Source organism: Physeter macrocephalus, chromosome 5 (assembly GCF_002837175.3).
Source record: "Physeter macrocephalus isolate SW-GA chromosome 5, ASM283717v5, whole genome shotgun sequence".
Classification (NCBI taxonomy): Eukaryota; Metazoa; Chordata; class Mammalia; order Artiodactyla; family Physeteridae; genus Physeter; species Physeter macrocephalus.
Genome location: NC_041218.1, coordinates 7,297,982 through 7,316,092, shown reverse-complemented (window position 1 = coordinate 7,316,092; position 18,111 = coordinate 7,297,982). Strand labels below are relative to the sequence as shown.

Sequence of the window (18,111 nt, the reverse complement as noted above, 5' to 3'; positions counted from 1 at the left end):
AGCTCAAGTCTACCTGTATACAGTGAAACCAAAACAACAGTTATGCTTTAATTCAAAAGACAAACCAGGTTATGGCGGGGAACCATCGAAACCTTAATACAATGTAGTAAAGCTTTACAGGATCACAAACATATAAATAAAATAAAGGAAAATTATACAGTCCAGAGTCTAATTTATGAATCAACCAAACTCAAATTGTTTTTGCCGCCCTGCATCAGTTCACCTTCTCTGGGAACTTTGCACCCACCCTTCTCTAAGGACTGCCACCTCCATGGGAGGGAGCCCGAGGCCTCAGCCCACAGCCCCCTGTAGTTACCAGTGGAGGGATGAATACGCAACCAGATGTGAAAGTCTCGGGAGGTTCCCTGCAAGGTCAAGAATGCTCACCCTTTCCACTTAGGTTTGAATCTGGAAACACGCTGCCTGAAGAATCGCTGGAAGCCAACTGCAACCACGAGAAGAGAGCCTGCAAAGAACAGTCAACAAGAGAAAAAGAAAAAACACCCAAAGCCAAGAAATGGACTCTAGTCCCATCCCTGAGCCCTGACCAGGCGTGCTTTGCCAAACCAACTCCACAACTGTTCAGTTATGTGAGCCAAGGAATTCCCTCTCTTTTGCTTAAACCAGTTTGGATTAGATTTTCCGCCACATGAGACACAGAAGGGGTCTGAGGTATCGTTTTAGTATTGAAATTACATACACAACGCCTGAGTGAACAGAAGACAGGTTCTCGAGCCCTATTTCCTCATGGTCAATAGCATCAGCTCCACTCCCACGTGGTGAGGAGCTCCGCCCCTGCCCTGGGTTTGGACGGCCCTGGTGACCCCAAGACACACCTCTCTACCTCCAGTGACTGGGCCACACAGCACAGGAATCAGCATTCTTCTCCATCAAGTCCAACTCTATAGTCTACTTGTGAGGGGTCTTTTCCGAAATAAGGTAACATTCCTGCCCCTCCTTACTCAGTTGCCAATAACTGAGGAATTAAAATTAAAAACGCCCTAGGCATTTTCAGTGCACTTTATGCCCCTCTTTAAAGGTTTTTCATTCCTAAAGGACTTGCCAAATCAAGGCACTCGCCATCTACTAGTCTTGCTGAGTTCTGCTTCTACTTGCCTGAAGAAAACTAAAAAATAAATTACACGTACGACTCCTCCTTCTCGACTAAGTCAATAGCATCAACTTTGACTCTAAACTGAAGACCAGACTAAGGAAGGTAAAATCCAAATTTAACAGCATTTAAGTAATAATGATCGCAATATTCCCGATGTCCCTCCCTAACTGAAATTGCCAATTTTGAAAAATCACCAATCTTCAATAGTGCTTTTGTATTTAAAATGCTTTGAGGGCAGCTGTTAGTCACATTTACCAATTTCATTTACTTTTTTAAGTTAAGATCCATCGCTTTAATAAACCCAAAAGGAAATTAATGGTAAATAAGATTCCGCGGGTAAGGCTAAGGGTTAGGGTTAGGAGAACTCAGAGAGACCTACAGATGTAACTCTTGGTAAGAGATAAAAATTAATAACCTAAGAGGAGTAGGTCTTACGCCTGAGGGGCTTTATGGAAAACGCCCCCATGCGGAGACTAGGAGTGAGGGGCCCAAGGAGGCAAGCGCACAGGGTGCTGCCTGCGTCCTCCATTCGGGATTCGCGAGGACAAGCAGACTCCACTGCATTCACCACCCTGAACCTTACAGCGACCCACTCCAGGCTGGCCATGCTCGGGCTCCGCAGGAAGAGCGCTCTGGCGATTAACAACGCCTGTTATGGACACACGGGGCAGAGAATGTGGGCAGCAGCACTCTCCACTCCAAACTAAGTCCCAACAATAAACCAACAAGACGGCATCTGGTCCTATTAAATCCTAAGTCCTATCCACAACCTAAACAAAGGCAAGAGCACAGCCTGCAAAGCCAGCCTCCCTGGGTTGGGCTCCAGTTCTCCCAGGACCAGCTGTGTGTGAACCTGGTCAGCTCCCAAACCTTTTTGTTCCTCCCTCTCCGCGTGCTGTGAGGAGCGTCCTCGTCCCAGAGTTGCCCTGAGAAGCCCACTTGTGTAAGGATGTAAGGCCGCAGGACAGCAGCTGTCAGAGCAGGTGCTACACCGTGTAGGCAGGCCCTGGCTACCATCACCCAGCAGCAGGTGAGGGAGATCAGGATACGATAGGCATATAAAAAAGTGAAGTCAGACAACAAATCAATGTAAAAAGTCATTTTCTTAAATGATAGACTGTATGCAAGTAAATAAAACCGAAACAGGATGTCAGGGGATCTCAGAAAGGAATACAGACCACACAATGAGTTGAGGTATATTAAAACCACATGAGATAAGCCCATGGAAACGGGTGGGGAGAAAAGGAGCCAAACTAGGAAACTTTGGAAATCTGTGTTTTGACTGGACAGAGGAAGGCTAAAGACAAAAAGAACTGTCCTCTAGTTAAGTTTTCTCACGGGTACCAGGGCCAAATAAGCAAGAGGTGGTGATGGACTAGAGTCAGAGACAGCAGCGTGAACTCTTCTATTTTCATACACACACGCGGACAGGCGCAGAGAGACTCGCGCGCATCCCTGGGTGAGCAGACACGTGTGGACTTCCAGGCACCGCCCACAGAGCCCAGGAGCAGGACCCCCAGCAGGACCCCCAGCAGAGCCCACATCTTCCTCTCCTGAATCCCACTACCCAGCACAAGGAAGCCGGGCTCTGGATTAACGGCCGGTTCATGGGCTGGGACCGGGAAAATAGGAGAAAAGCCTGTAGCAGGAAGTAAGGGAATGCTGAGAGAATGAAAGGACGGGAACCAAACTGAAGGCACTCCCAGGGGCCAAAGCTGGCGCAATTTGAGCAGCAAACTAAATCACAACGGTATTACAACCGAACTAATAAAATAAGTATCCATGAGTCTATGAGAGAAAGAAGTGATTAAATGAACAAGTAAATGGGGGCGGAGGGGCAAGTCTTTCTTACACGGAATTCCAAAATCCATGTGCACACTTCCCGAGCCCACGCACGGAGCTCTAGTCCCTTCCCAGGTGAGTCGCTTTCAAAGCAGAATCCAGGGAGGGGAAGGGGACGTCCCAGCAGAGAAACCAGTGACACCCCTGCCACGGTTAGATCACCCGCCACCTGCACCCCGACGTGCGCTGAGACCAGCACCGCACCCCAGTCGTATTCTTTCCCCAAGCCTCACAACCTCTCACTTCAGTCATCGCTCGAAAACATCACATCAACCCAAACTGAAGGACATTTCGACCAAACACCTGACCAATAAATAAGGTCATGAAAACAAGGAAAGACTGAGAAACTGTCGCAGATTGGAAGAGACTAAGGAGACACCTAAATGCGACCTGGTGTCCTGGACTGGATCCTGGAGCAGAAAAAGGACTAAACAGAAAAACTGGTAAAAATCCAAACAGTCTCCAGTTTAGTTGCAACAGTAACATAATAATATTGGTTTCTTAACTTTGACAAATGTACCATGGTCACAGAAATCTAAAATTATTCCAAAATAAAGTTTCTTTTTTAAAGAAGGGAATTAAGTTCTACAACAACCTAATGTAAAGACATTCATTTTTAAAATAGGCATCGACTTTTTAAAATGATAAACAGAACAGAAATATTGATATATTAAAAATTAAAATGCTATGTAAAATGTTAAATACGAAAAAACAAAAAATATACACAGATGGAATTTGAGGGGGAAATTCCCACATCTAATTCTACTATTTAAAAACTCAGACATGACTTGAACAATTTTAAAAGGGGGGAAAAGATCTCCATATGAGCTTATAAGATGGTGTTCACTTAAAAAGATAATACACTTAACAGGCTATATTAATAGAAATACAGACTCTGAACCAAGGAAAGTAATTGTGCCACTGACTATACATATACTGATCAAAGAAATCAAACAATTCTATACAATTCAGGTCCAGTTTAGTTGTGTTTCGGATGGACAGAGAAACATGTCTTCGCCCCAGCTGGAAGACAGCACTAAACACATAACCCAAGAGAAGAGCATCCGAGTTTGGGGTTTTAAAAGAGAAGTGTTAATATGCATTCACTCATTCATTCAATGAACATTTAACACATGGCTAGGTACTCTTACAGAAACGGAAGGCTCAGCAATAAATAAAACAGACAAAAATCTGTGACCTCATAGAACTTAAAGTCCACTCAGATGGAAACAATCAGAAACAAAGAAAAATGTTTAGTATGTAACATGGCGCTGAGGGCTATGGGAAAAAAAAAAACACAGGAAAGTAAGTTGAGGCAGGTCTGGTAAGGTTGGCAAACAAAGGCACCGGTGCTGAAGCGCTCAGCACCCAGTGCGTGCTGCAAAGCCAGTGGGATGCGGAGAGGTCACCAACTTGCATTTTGTTCCCACCAACCAGCAAACCCAGTAGTAAAATATGTAATAATATTTTCTAGTAAAGACTCCAAAAATAAATGATCCAATATCTATCCAATGCAAGCTTCAGTAACTCCAGAATGCTCCAGCGATCAACACAGCGTTACAGAATTTTCAACTGGCATTCAAGGATTGCTGGGTGTCACAGCGCAGGTTAACCACTAGGTCTAATTATCCTGAACAAATAAAGACTAAAAAAGTTAACAGCATTTTATAAAACACATATATGCAAACAGCCATTCTCTGTGTTAGTATTATTAAGCCAAATTAAAGAAACAGATTGACTATTCATGTTAACAAAATAGCACCATTAAATACATGTTGCTGATTTGATTGTCCGTGTTTAATCTGTAACTTTGCTTTGGTTTTACCGTAAGAAGTTTATATCTGTACATTTTTAGAAAGCATACAAATAAAATTAAAGTCAAGTCAACCTGGGGTTGCATTCAACATTCAAGTTTGAAAACTATATTAGAAACAACTGGAATACTGAAGTAATTCAGGAATAAAGTGATAAGAGTTCTGACTGGGTTGACAGTAGTGTGAATGGAGAAAAAAGATGGCAAGAGACATTCTAAAATTTAAAAACCAGATGCACTCAGGAGGAGAAAGAAGAACTGACCAAAAGAGGATAAGAAGCCCTAAATGAGCCACTGTGACCACTAAGAATTTGAACTTAGATCCCGATTGAGACATTAACTACTCACGTGGCAGTTACTAGCACAGACAAAGAGAGAGGGTAGAATGTTCAAAGAAAACACCAGACACCATTCTTAAGCATTTTGGTCTCAGGACCCCTTTAGTTTATATGGGGCGTATCTACTGAAATTTTGCATATTAGAAATTTTAAACTGAGAAAGTTTTAAAACATTAATTCATTTAAAAATAACAGCAAGCCTGTTACACGTTAATATAATAACACATTTTATTTTTTAAAAACTATTTTTCCTTTAAAATAATCAGTGAGGGACAGTTTTACATTTTTGCCAATTTCTTTAATATCTGTCTTAATAGAAGACAGCTGGATTCTCGTATCTGCTTCTGCATTCAATCTGTTCCAACATGTTGTTTTGGTTGAAGAACATAAAGAAAATCCTTTCCCAAACAGATACTGAACTAGAAAAGGGAAAAGTATCTGGATAGCCTTCTGAGGTAATGGTGAATCTCATGCTCTGATATTACTCCAAAACTGTTTTAAGAAAAGAGTGGCGAGTGCAGCTTGTAATTCAACCTCATAGGTGCTTTTCCTCAAGACAACCACTACCCCTCAGTAAGCAGTGGCGGTTTCTTAAAAGATTAGTTGCAATGTGGAACCTGAAATTGTATCAATAAACTTTTCGTACTCCGCTACATTAAAATTCATTGGTCTGTCTCCTCTGAATGCATCTTTAACCCATGCGTGACTTTATAATATCACTTCCTCAATATGAAAAACACTGACTGGTCCACCGAGTTATGCAGATTTTCCATAAGTTCAAATATTTCAAAAAAATCATACTTGTTAAATCACTGATGTCATCAAAGATGTGTTTAAGTATTTATTGGGAAAGTTGTCAACCTCACAGTGACAGATGCAAGTGTTCCAAAAATTCTAAATTTTGCTTGAAAACTCAAACATTATCACCGGCAACAAATAACGGTCAGTTGTTTTCCTTGAAGTGACAGGCTCACTTCGTTGAAAAATGGCTGCCAAATACCCAAGTGGGAATAATCACAGTTTGTCTGTCAACCCCTCTTTCAAGTGAAAATGGTTCCCCATGAAAAAAGCAGCTGGTGCAGCCTGAAACTCCATCCATAAGTGCAGCTCCCAAAGAAGGTCACACTCGGGCAGCAATCGAAGCCCTTTATGCACATTCCCATCCTGTGGCACAGAACACTAAGATGTGTGCACAGGATCAGAGTATACAAAAATTAACAACTTTTTTCACTTCATCGAGGACATTCTCAAAACTGGCTTTTTCTTTTTTACTCTCAGTGCTAAGGTGCCAACAGTCTTTACCTACCACTGCTTTTCCACCACTGGTGCAGATGTCAACACAGTAAAAAAGGCAAATAACATCTTAAAATTATTACAAAAATAATTTTAACCTCACGGACCCCCTGAGGCCCACAGAGCTCACTTGGAGAACAAGTGCCATCAGTATATCCAGACACCGTATGAATCAGAAATCACAATACCCCGCCTCTTCATTTGCCTAGCAGAGAGCCTGGAACTGGCATATATTCAAATTATATTTTCTAAAAGACAAGTCTGTAAGAATGAAAGCCTAGAAATCACCATTCTTGCAACTAAAAAAAAAAGCAAACAAAAATCTATGTGAAGAATATTTAATAAGGGATACTTTGCTATAACTGTCAACTGTAGAATCCAAAAGAAAGTCTGCCATACATCTGTGCCAAATTAAGAGACTAACATTAACAAAATTTCTTTTAAACAAATTGCTTGTTTTCATCCATCTGTCCTCCCCTTCATGCTCGTAAGAAGATAATCATCCCCAATCACGGTCACTCTTCTGACCCCCCTGCTTACCTAAAACAATCCCACCCTCCCAACCAACTCCCCATATATTCAAACTTCACCCTACACACATAAAAGAAACAAATATCTTGTTCCTTTTCACTTCCTAGCATGCCTCTATTTTTATTTAAAAAGGAGAATAAAGTGACAAAAATACACAAGCTCACTACTGTTGGACCCAAACAGTCCACCCAAATGACTTGCAAAAATTTAAGGAAAAGAAACTTCTGAAACTTCATTTTGAAGGATTTGGGAAAGCCAGGAATAGAGGTATTATCAACCAGTCAATATGAATTTATGAAACATTCTGAAAGTGCTAAATCCTGTGACAGACACAAGTTTGCAAGATACAACAGGCACCTTAGCGCCTAAACTTCAGTGGACACGACTACAGGTGAGAAAGCATTATAAACAGCAATTGTATTCAAGAAGTTTTTAGGAAACAGATGTGCCCCTGACTAGTGATAAGGGAAAATAAGGAGGAAGAAATACATATCACATTTGTAGTCCTGGTTTAAGTAGTGCTTAAAAGGCACAGTCGTGTTAAAAGGCACAGGAAACTTACAGTAATGTGGCAAATCTTAGTGAATGAGAGAAAACATTAACTGGATTGTTTCGGCAAAAATGAGTAGACTCTGCAGTAATGTATTTTCTACAAAAATAAGATCATTTTCCTTCCAGCAGAAGAATAAACTAAACTCCTAAGTTCAATAGTTCAATACAGAGTCTACAGACCAGCATTCCTGTGTTTACTTGAAAGTTCTATCCATTCACAGACCCGTCCTAGAAAAGAAATGGCATATAAATTTACACCAAGTGGAAAACTGAACTATCATAAAGGCTATAAAGAGTTTGCTTGGACAACAGATAAAACAGATTAACTAAATTGGCATCTAGAGGGTAAAGTTTTCTTTGAAAACTGTATGAAACCTATTTTATAAGCTAAATCCTCTCATTTTGTTGGGTACATACTCAGTTTACTGAGACACTGTTGGAGGGGAAATAGAACAAAGACTGATGTACCAGAAACTAAAACTATGATACACAACTCATTGTAATTCAAGGACGGGACATGGGATACATACTATTTCTTCAACACTCCTTTTGATATAGGCAAAAGAATGAAAAGGTGGTTAAGTCTGATGACAGCCTTTCTTCCTTATAGGAAGTCTATTTTAAATCTTATACCTCAAATAAGCCAACCTAGTACAAATTTAACAACATATTGATATACTGGCAAAATTTTAAGAGAAACCCACTTTAGGAAAATACAAGGGATCTACCCATCATTCCAAGCAACAAGTTACCTAAGTGAGCATAAATAGGTGACAGGAATCTGCTGTCCCCACAGCCTGCTCTGCACATCCTTGACACTATTTAGCCGCGCAGAATGATTCCAGTGCTCGGCGCTTTCCATATAGCGTTGGCCCCTAAGTGCAAACAAACAACTCTGTGCTCAACAGAAGAACAGTGATCTGTTCCCATACTAGAGGAAAGATGGGCTGCTTTTGGACCTAAAGAGAAGGTATTTATGATATGGAATCTTCCTAGAAACTCTCCATGGGCAATTCTGCCAACATACTATTGTTGCCTGAGACACTGACCTTGTATCTTAACCTCCACACAAAACACAATTCCCTCTATATTCTGAAGATAGAATCATAAAAAGGACTTGGTAGTTCAAACTACTAATCCCAAAGTATTTACAGAACCTCTCAGAATTTCCAGGCATCCTACAACCAAGTAACCCTTACCTGGTAGTTTCAGCACTGGAGTTCGGCGAGTTTGGTGTACACCACAAGGGGGTAAAAATGTTTGCAAGTGCCATTTATTTAGCCCATGGACGACAGAACTCCTCAGAGACCCTTCAGAAACTCCTCAGGCTCACCTCCACTCTGAAAGTCATTCTCTTGCTGAAAATAGTAGTGGTTTTGGGCCAACATGGAAGTATAGGAGGTAGGGGCAGTGATGAGCTATAAGTCTTTTCAAGATTTTCCTATACTTCAGGTTCAGGACAAATATCAATATAAATACATTGCTGAGGTACTAGAAAATGTCCAACCCTTCAAGTACTATTTACAATCAATGATATTTTCAGTACTTGTTACCAAAGTATATTGTCTATTTTATTACTATAACATCACTTATCACAAATACTTAAGCCCTGAGAAAAAATATTTTTGAGTCTCCAAATAACTATGGAAATGCTATAAAGAATTCACCAACTACAGTGAAACCAGTTGTACAATCCTGCAGTTACCTCTCTGCAATTACCACACTAACACTAAGGTTTTTAGGCAGGAAAAAAAGACTTCAATCCCAGCACTTCCTATGGGAAAAGAAAAGGAGGGGCTAAAATGAGTGCCTAACATTTAGGAATTTTAGACTCTGGGCACAGAAAAGACATGACTTTTTGTTTGGTAATCTAGATTTAAAAGTTGTAATAGAATGTCTCTTTCTCAAGGGTAAGGAAGAGAGTATCTCACCCTTTATTTGGACAGCCCTAATGGGTGAAGACTGAGGCACCCAACAAACAGTTTGAAGAAATTTCTATTCTAGAAAACTGTATGGTACAGTAAGCCGTTTAGTTATATGCTGTTAGGGGATAACAAGTGACACCAGACAAATAGTAAAGAAAAACTATTTTATTTCTTTCACTACAAGAGTAAATTCTATAGGAAAAAGTGGGAAATAATAAGTATGAACTTGCCAGTGCAGATCTGTACAAAGAGTAATGCTATGATAGTTTTCATTTACGTTACACACAATATTCTCTGAATGGTACTTCATTTCTGACACTTCCCGGTCACCAAACATGTGGAGTTTTTCCCCTCACCAAGCAATTCTCTGCAACACCAGCTGGGTATCCTACAGTTCAACTCAAATCTGACACTATCTACCTGGAGATAGGTTTTCACTAATTAATTTGCTAGAGCTGCTCACAGAATTCAGGAAAACAGATTACCAGCTTATTAGAAAAGAATATAACTTAGGAACAGCCAGACGGACGAGGTGCATAGGGCCAGGCATGTGGGAAGGGGCACGGGGCTTCCATGCTCTCTGGGCCTGCCACTCTTCCTGAATCTCCATGTGTCCACCAACCCAGCAGCTACCTGAACTCTGTCCCTTTGAGTGTTTATGGAGGCTTCATTACACAGGCAAGGTTGGTTGATTAAATAATTGGCCACTGGTGACTAAACTCCATCTCTAGCCCCTCTCCCCTCCCCAGAGGTTGGATCGAGGGGTGGTGTCTGAAAGTTCCAACCCTCTAATCTCAAGGTTGGTCTCCAAGCAACCAGCCCCCATCCTTAGGTATTTTCCAGAAGTCACCTCTTAGCATAAACTCAGGTGTGGCTGAAAGGGGTTGGTTACAAATAGCAAAAAACACCCTTATCACTCCTAACCGCTTAGAAAATTCCAAGGGTTTTAGGAGCTCCGTGCCAGAAACAGGACAAAGACCAAATATAAACTTATTATAAATCACAATATCCCAATTTGATTGCTTAGAAAGCGAGTTTAGTCAGATATATCATAGTCCTAAAAGACTTTTAGGTGCTATTATGCCTATCGTGCAGAGGCAAAAAAGAGGAAAAAATAGGCTTATAATCAGCATTAGATGTTTTATGAATTGATGAATTGGTAAAGGAATTTGGGAGAAATGCATAGAACGCAATTAAATGCCAGCCAGGGAGCACGGCAATTACCTGCGATAGTAATGTGAACTCAAGTCCAGTATTTCTCAAACTCTCCAGAGAAATAGATCTAAGTGGCTAACAGAAGCCAAGCACCTAGCAAGCATCTCAGTATTCGAGCTAAGCAGGACCCTAGAAGCAGCAAAAGCCTATTCTCAAAGGGATCTTGGTCCTCCTGGTTGCATGAATTTAAGCAAGTTACTTACCTTCACCAAGTCCCTATTTCTTTATCTGTGAAACAGAGACACAGATATCCTCTTTGAAGGCACAAGGTAGATCCTCAATAACCACAAGTTGCTCAGTTTGTTCACCCCGGTCATTTAGCAGTAGAGATCCACAAAAGCTACTTGCCAAGGAAATACAACTAGTTTAATGGCAGAGCCTAGCCTAGAGTCTGTGTTCTTGCACAATATCCAGCTGCCAGTAGGAAGGCACCCTCTAAAATATCTTCTCCACAGCTAACTTGAGCTCTGTATTTCAGGCAGACAAATATTCTCTGAAGAGGCAAAATTACTTACGGGGCAAGTAGAACAATTCATCCTCTCCTTCCTTTAAGCCTGTTCAAGGAACATTTCTGCCATTTAAAAGTCCTTACTGATTACTCTAGAAGGGCATTTCCCAACCTTTTCTGACCAATAAATCCTCTGCATGGTAATTTATCTCATGGTACCCATTAGAGATTTAAAAAATAATTTTGCAAATTTTGCTTACACTATTAAATAATCTGAATATAGAAACATTTTAGATCAGAAATTTTATGAATAAGGATACTCACACCGTAGCTTATGTCTACCTAATAATACGATAGATCATTATACTGTTAAAAGATTTTGAAGTTCAAAAAAAAAGATTATGAAGTTCATCTTATAGAATCTTTTATAATATTCAAAGAACAGATAATTATTTTCTCATTTAGCAAATACTATACGGTTTTTTAAAATAATTAAAATGCATGACTTTCAACAAATTTCAAAAGTAAAATGTTTGGTTTACAGGCTGCATGTATATTAGGCAAAGGGCAAGTTCACAATAAATAGTAGTTAGTTCCATTATTTGTAAGCATACAGTAGGTATTCATGTACCTATGAATAGCATACAGTGAAATTTCACTATAGGCTATGGCATCAAAGACAAATAAAAGCTGCTTTAATGATGATTGGAATTCTTTCCCTGTTTAAAGAAAATCAACTAGTTTTCTTAAATTTGTGTGTTTTGCTTATATAAAGCACTTCTCAGATGGTCTTTAGTAACAAAAACCAAAGCACTAAAACGGATAAAAGAGTCATGACATTTTGTCTTTTTGACACTTTTTAAAAACTTACTAGAAACATCTTGACATGCTATGTACCATAGCATGCATTTAGCTCGCATAAATGCAACAGAGGGATAAAGATCATCCTGAGACAAATTTGCAGAATCATTATTTTATGTTCTCACTTTTTTCCATGATCAGAGTTTCTCAAGCTTTCTAACTTTAGTCAAAAGAGTATACTAGGGATATAAATTAAATTTGTATGAGAGTACCTGACAGCAGGTAGCAAAGCTCACTGGGTGATACACAGAACAGCCGAAAAACTCACCTGAGACAAACTCTTGAAGGCTCTGCTTTAAAGGGTTGGGGTGCTATTTAAATCACTATTTACTGAGCTGCTGCTGAAGAAGTGACCCTCAAGTTTTCAGGGCTCTGGTCCTAAATCAATTTCACAAAATTTTATTTCTATCTACTATGTACAGAACCCTTTATTTTTTTTTTAAAGGAAGGTACTTTTTAAAAATTTTATTTATTTATTTATTTTTATTTTTGCTGTGTTGGGTGTATGTTGCTGTGCACGGGCTTTCTCCAGTTGCGGTGAGCGAGAGCTACTCTTCGTTGCAGTGCGCGGGCTTCTCATGCAGTGGCTTCTCTTGTTGCAGAGCACGGGCTCTAGGTGCGCAGGCTTCAGTAGTTGTGGAACGCAGGCTCAGTAGTTGTGGCTCACGGGCTTAGTTACCCCGCGGCATGTGGGATCCTCCCGGACCACGGATCGAACCCGTGTTCCCTGCGTTGGCAGGCAGACTCTTAACCACTGCGCCACCAGGGAAGTCCCAGAACCCTTTTCTCCCCTGCGTTGGCAGGCAGGCTCTTAACCACTGCGCCACCAGGGAAGTCCCAGAACCCTTTTCTAACCTCTACCATGCAGATGAGTAAATTAGAGCTTAAAGTCAAGGGGAGAGGGAAAGAGAAAAACACAAGAGAACTGCTGGGTATTTCCCTCGAAGCAGGTGAGAAGCTGTCTAGTTTGGTTGGGAGAGGGGGATGGGGTGTTCTGAGCCAAAGAGGCAAAACAGCATCTTGAGATGCTAAAATGGTATGGAAGACACTGCAGAAAGAGGACAGAGCACAGACTCTCCATGTGAGGCTTCCTGGAGACAAGTAAGAAGACCAGTTGAGCTCAAAAGGGGAAAAGTATAAGAAAACTATCAGAGGTGAGACTAGCTGAAAGAGGTAGGGCTGTTCCACAGCCAGCCTGCAACACTAGCTTCAGGAGTTTCTCATGGAATCGACAGCCATGGAAGACTTGAGCTGGGCAAGGACGGGACCCCCTGCAGAGGTGTACAACACCCAGCAGAAGCCCAAATGCTTGTTTTTTTTTTCTCCTCCTTTATTTAACAGGGAAAAGGAGGTATTGTGTATTAGTTGTATAATGAAGAAAAACTAAAAATTATTATGGGAGTAAATTAGCTGTTGAGCAAAAGAACTGATACTCTTCAGAAATAAAACAGTACACAAATCAAGTATATATACTCTGAAAAGCCATCTGATTATATAGCAAAAAATTTACTTAACTATCAAAATAGGTAAACAAAGCCTGGTAATCTTATCATCACTTCTACATTACCAGAGTCTAAGATCAAAGTCACTTTTAATATCCCCATTTATCCTCTGAAGAAAAAAAATGTAAGAAAAATATTAACTCACTAATAAATGAAAAGGTGCAAATTACCCAAAATGAAAATTTAAAGAATTACTAAATATTATCACTTTCAAAACTAGTTATAGCTTAATTTTAAAATTCCTCATGCCACACACCTAATACCATCATTATAAATAATACCCTTTTAATGTCCATGTTTCTGCAAACACAAGACATTTTGTTATACCAAGAACTAAATGATTTGTGGATTAAGAATGAATTTGTTTTCACACAATTTAACTGAATTTAAACAATTACGCTTCTAGTACTATTACCTAACTTGATCTATATATTGTCAAAAACACACAAAATCAAAGTAGAAAATTAAGGAGAAAACATTTGCAACACATACATCTGACAGAGAATGTGTACCCAGAATACACAGAGACCTCTTACAACTCAATGAGGCAAACACCCGAATTTTTTAAATGGACAAAAGGCTTGACCGAAAAATGCATACAAATGGCCAATAAGCACGTGAAAAGATGTCCAACATCACTGATCACTTGGGAAATGCAAATTGAAACCACAATAAGTTACTCAGCACTCAGATGCCAGTGACTTAAATGACAGCAACACGGGACATGGGTGAAGACTCAGTGAAAATGTGGAGAAACCACAGCTCCCACACCGAAACAACTCAACCCTAACTCCACGCAAAACGGGACAATCGCTTGGGGAAATGGTCTGGCAGTTTCTCATAAAATTAAATCAATATTTACCACATGACCCCACAGTCCAACTACAAGGTATCTACCCAAGAGAAAGTAGCAGATATGTCCACCAAAGGCTTGCCCAAATGGTCACAGAGGCTTTACTAATAAGAGCCAAAACAGGACACAGACCCATCAACAGGTAAATGAAGAAAACATAGGATATTCACACAATGGAATATTACTGAGAAATAAAGAGAAACTACTGAAACAAGCAACAACATAGATAAATCTCAAAAACATGCTGGATCAAAGAAGCCAGTCACAAAAATGTATATTCTGCATAATTCCATTCATGAGAAATTCTTAAACAGGAGAAATCTGATTGGCAGTTGGGAGCATAAAAGAACTCTGAAATGATAGCAAGGTTATATCTTGACTGAGGTGACAGTTACACAGATGTTTACATTTGTCAAAACTCTTCAAACTGTACCCTTCAAATACGTGCATTTTCACGTATATAAACTACACTTCAATAAGGTTGATTTTGCACACTAAAAAATGTATACCTCTCTAGAAAGTGATTTGGCAACATCTATTAAAACTTGAAATGTGCATAATCTTGAACCAGCAATTCTCCCTATAGAAAGCCATCACACAAATGTTCAAAGCTACATAAGGATGTTCCCTCCTTGCGGGGAGAGCACAACGTCCACACAGACGGCTGGTTCACGGCATGACGGCACAGAAGCCGGCATACTGCGTATTCCACATAACAAAACAGCCTGAGAGCTTAGAGCAGAGGGCAGCAAACTTCTGCAAACAGCCACATGGTTAAGTGCTTTGAGGCTTGGCAGGCCACATCCAGTCGCCTTGCATATTCTTTTGGGGTATTTGTTGTTGTTTTACAACTCTTTTAAGAAATGCTAAAATCATGGGTAACTCGAGGGCCTTACGAAAACAAAGAACACACACACACACACACACACACACACACACACACGAATGTTATTCAGCCATGAGGTGGAAAGACATCCTGCCATTTATAACAACTAGTATAGACCTTGAGGGTATTGTGCCAAGTGAAATAAATCAGACAGAGAAAGACAAATACTGTATGATTTCACTTATATGTGGAATCTAAAAAAGACAAACTTGTACAGAGTGTGAAATGGTGGTTACCAGGGGCCAAGGGGTAGGGAATTGAGGAGATGTTATTTCTGGATACAAACTTACAACTAGAAGATAAATAAGTCCTGGAGATCTAATGCACAGTGTAGCGATTCTAGTCAACAATACTGTATTATCAACTTCAAAATTGTTAAGAGACTAGATCTTAATTGTTCTCACCACATAAAAGAATTGATAATTAGGTGACACGATAGAGGTGTTAGCTAAAGTTACATTGGTAACCATACTGCAATACATAAATGTATCAAATCAACTCACTGTAGATCTTAAACTTAGAGTTATGTGTCACTTATATCTCAATTAATAAAAACAAAAAATAGGGACTTCCCTGCTAGTCCAGTGGCTAAGACTCCGTGCTCCCAATGCAAGGGGCCCGGGTTTGAGCCCTCATCAGGGAACTAGATCCAACATGCCACAACTAAGAGTTCGCATGCAGCAACTAAAGATCCCGCGAGCCGCAACTAAAAGATCCCTCAGGTCGCAATCCAGGCAGAGAAATCAGGGCTTTGAAGCCCAAATGCCCAAATTCAAATCCGTACTCTACCACTAACTAGTTACCTAAGCTCTCCATCTCTTGTTATTACAGTGTCTGTGTAAAATAAATGAAAGCACTTAAAACAGTGTTGACCACATAGCAAGCTTTTTAAAATGAAACAGATCTCTGCATTGACCTAAAAAAATGTTTCATAACAAAATAACTTGATCCTGTTTTTGAAAAATACATGTATTAATAGATATTCATATGAATACATTGGAAAGTTTGGGAAGAATATACAGCAAACTGTTAAGGGTAGGGAATGGGGTTACAGGGATCAAGAAAGTTTTCACTTTATAAACGTCTAAATTGTTTTCAGTATTTTAAATTGAACACATATTACCTGTTTTTAACCAATACAAAATTTGAAGTAAACAGAAATGAAAAGCGTACGTGGCGCCGTTTTCTTCACATACAGGTTCTAAGCAGGAACTTAAGCTTGAGAAGTGTTTAGTTCCATGAATGAGAAAGTACATCAACTCTTATAAACAATACTAGTGCAATAACTAAGAATCACTTATCAAACAATTTGTGCCAGCTGTAGTTCTAAGGGCTTCACGTGTATTAACTCATTTAATCCTCTCAACAACCTTATGGAATGAGTAGTTATCATTAGGACCACCAATTTACAGATAGGGAACTTAGACATCAAGGACAACGTGACGTGACACAAACTGGCAGTTTGGGAATTGGAACCCAAGGAACGTGACTCCAAAGACCACACTCTCAAAACGTGTACTGCCCCCAGAGCGCACACTAGTACCACTCCGGCTGAAAAGGAATCCACAAAGACATCTTTTAGTTTGTCTAGGGCATCAGATCCCATAAACCTACAATTATCTACTTTTAAATATAACTCTCTGATTGATTCAAATAAACTCACTCTTCTTGGAACCAATCCGTCTTCAATCATCCAGGAGACCAGCAGATAACACGAAGTAGATAAAATGGAGCCAAACAGAATCTAAGTTTGGATCCTGACTGCAAATTCCTAGCTGGATAATCCTGGGCAAATTCTTAACCCTCTACATCAAAGTTTCCTTATCTGTAAAGGTCTGCAGAGTGTGTTGTTGTCATTGTTATAGTTTTTTATGGTAAAACATATAACATAAAATTTACCATTTTAACCATTTTTAAGCTCACAATTCAGTGGCATTAGACACATGCAAAATGTTGTGCAGCCATTACCACCTTCCACGTCCAAAACATATTCACCTTCCAAACAGCAACTCTGTCCCAATTAAACACTAACTTCCCATTCCCGTCTCCCCTCTGCCCCTGGTAACCTCTTATTCTACTTTGTCTCTGAATTTGCCTGTTCTAGGTACCTCCTATAAATGGAATCATACAATTGTTTCCTTCTGTGTCTGGCTTATTTTCCTTAGCATAACATTGTCAAGTTTCACCCATATTATAATATGTGTCAATAAGTCATTCCTTCAGTAGCTGAACATTCCATTGTATGTATACACCATGTTTTGTTTATCCAAACATCTGTTGATGAATGCAAGGTGGTTTTTACAAGAATTAAAAAAACAAAGCCTCTGATGTGAATGTTACCACAATAAAAACAAACAAACGAATGAATGAATAAAGAATCTGGGAAATAGTAGGTTCTTTAATATTAATGTCTTTTTTTTTCCACTTCATTTTTGTCATATTTTTGCACCACGAAGTGGTGCAGTGGCAAGATATAAAAAAGTGCAACCATCTTAAAAATTTATCAGCTATACCTTTTGAGATATTATTGGATTTACAAATCAACATTTATCATATCATCTTAAAAGAATGATGAAGAACATCCCAATAAATATTCTGTAATTACACTGGCACTACTTCCTTCAGTTTTAGCTTTAAAACCTACCTCAAATTTTTCCAATAAAGAACTCATTAATGGTAACTAGACACCTTTCGATTAAAAGATGTACTCGCCCCTTATATTTTTGTACAGTTATCAATTTCAACACAAATTAAGCAGATACTATATGCTAGGTAGCCAGATGATCCATCAAGCTTCTCTCTAGCTGCCTGAAATACCAAACATGAAAACCAATAGTTGCACCTAAAGGATATCCAATTTTCAATACCTCAGAGTGTTAATAAGAGAGACCTTGGGGCTTCCCTGGTGGCGCAGTGGTTGAGAGTCCGCCTGCCGATG

General features: G+C 39.6%; 1 protein-coding gene across 8 annotated transcripts in view; it reads right to left on the bottom strand.

Annotated features, from left to right (window-relative positions):
• EZH2 (enhancer of zeste 2 polycomb repressive complex 2 subunit) overlaps nt 1–18,111 on the bottom strand; it is a 64,800-nt gene that overhangs the window by 43,237 nt on the left and 3,452 nt on the right. For 3 of the 8 annotated variants that reach the window (XM_028489633.2, XM_028489634.2, XM_055084771.1), the window contains exon 1: nt 388–562. The exons of 2 other annotated variants lie outside the window; for them this stretch is intronic. The gene's annotated coding sequence lies outside the window, so the exon portion shown is untranslated. Of the gene's footprint in view, nt 1–387; nt 565–18,111 lie in introns of those variants that run through there. 3 more of the 8 variants (XM_028489631.2, XM_028489629.2, XM_007122390.3) reach the window with 3 other exon arrangements.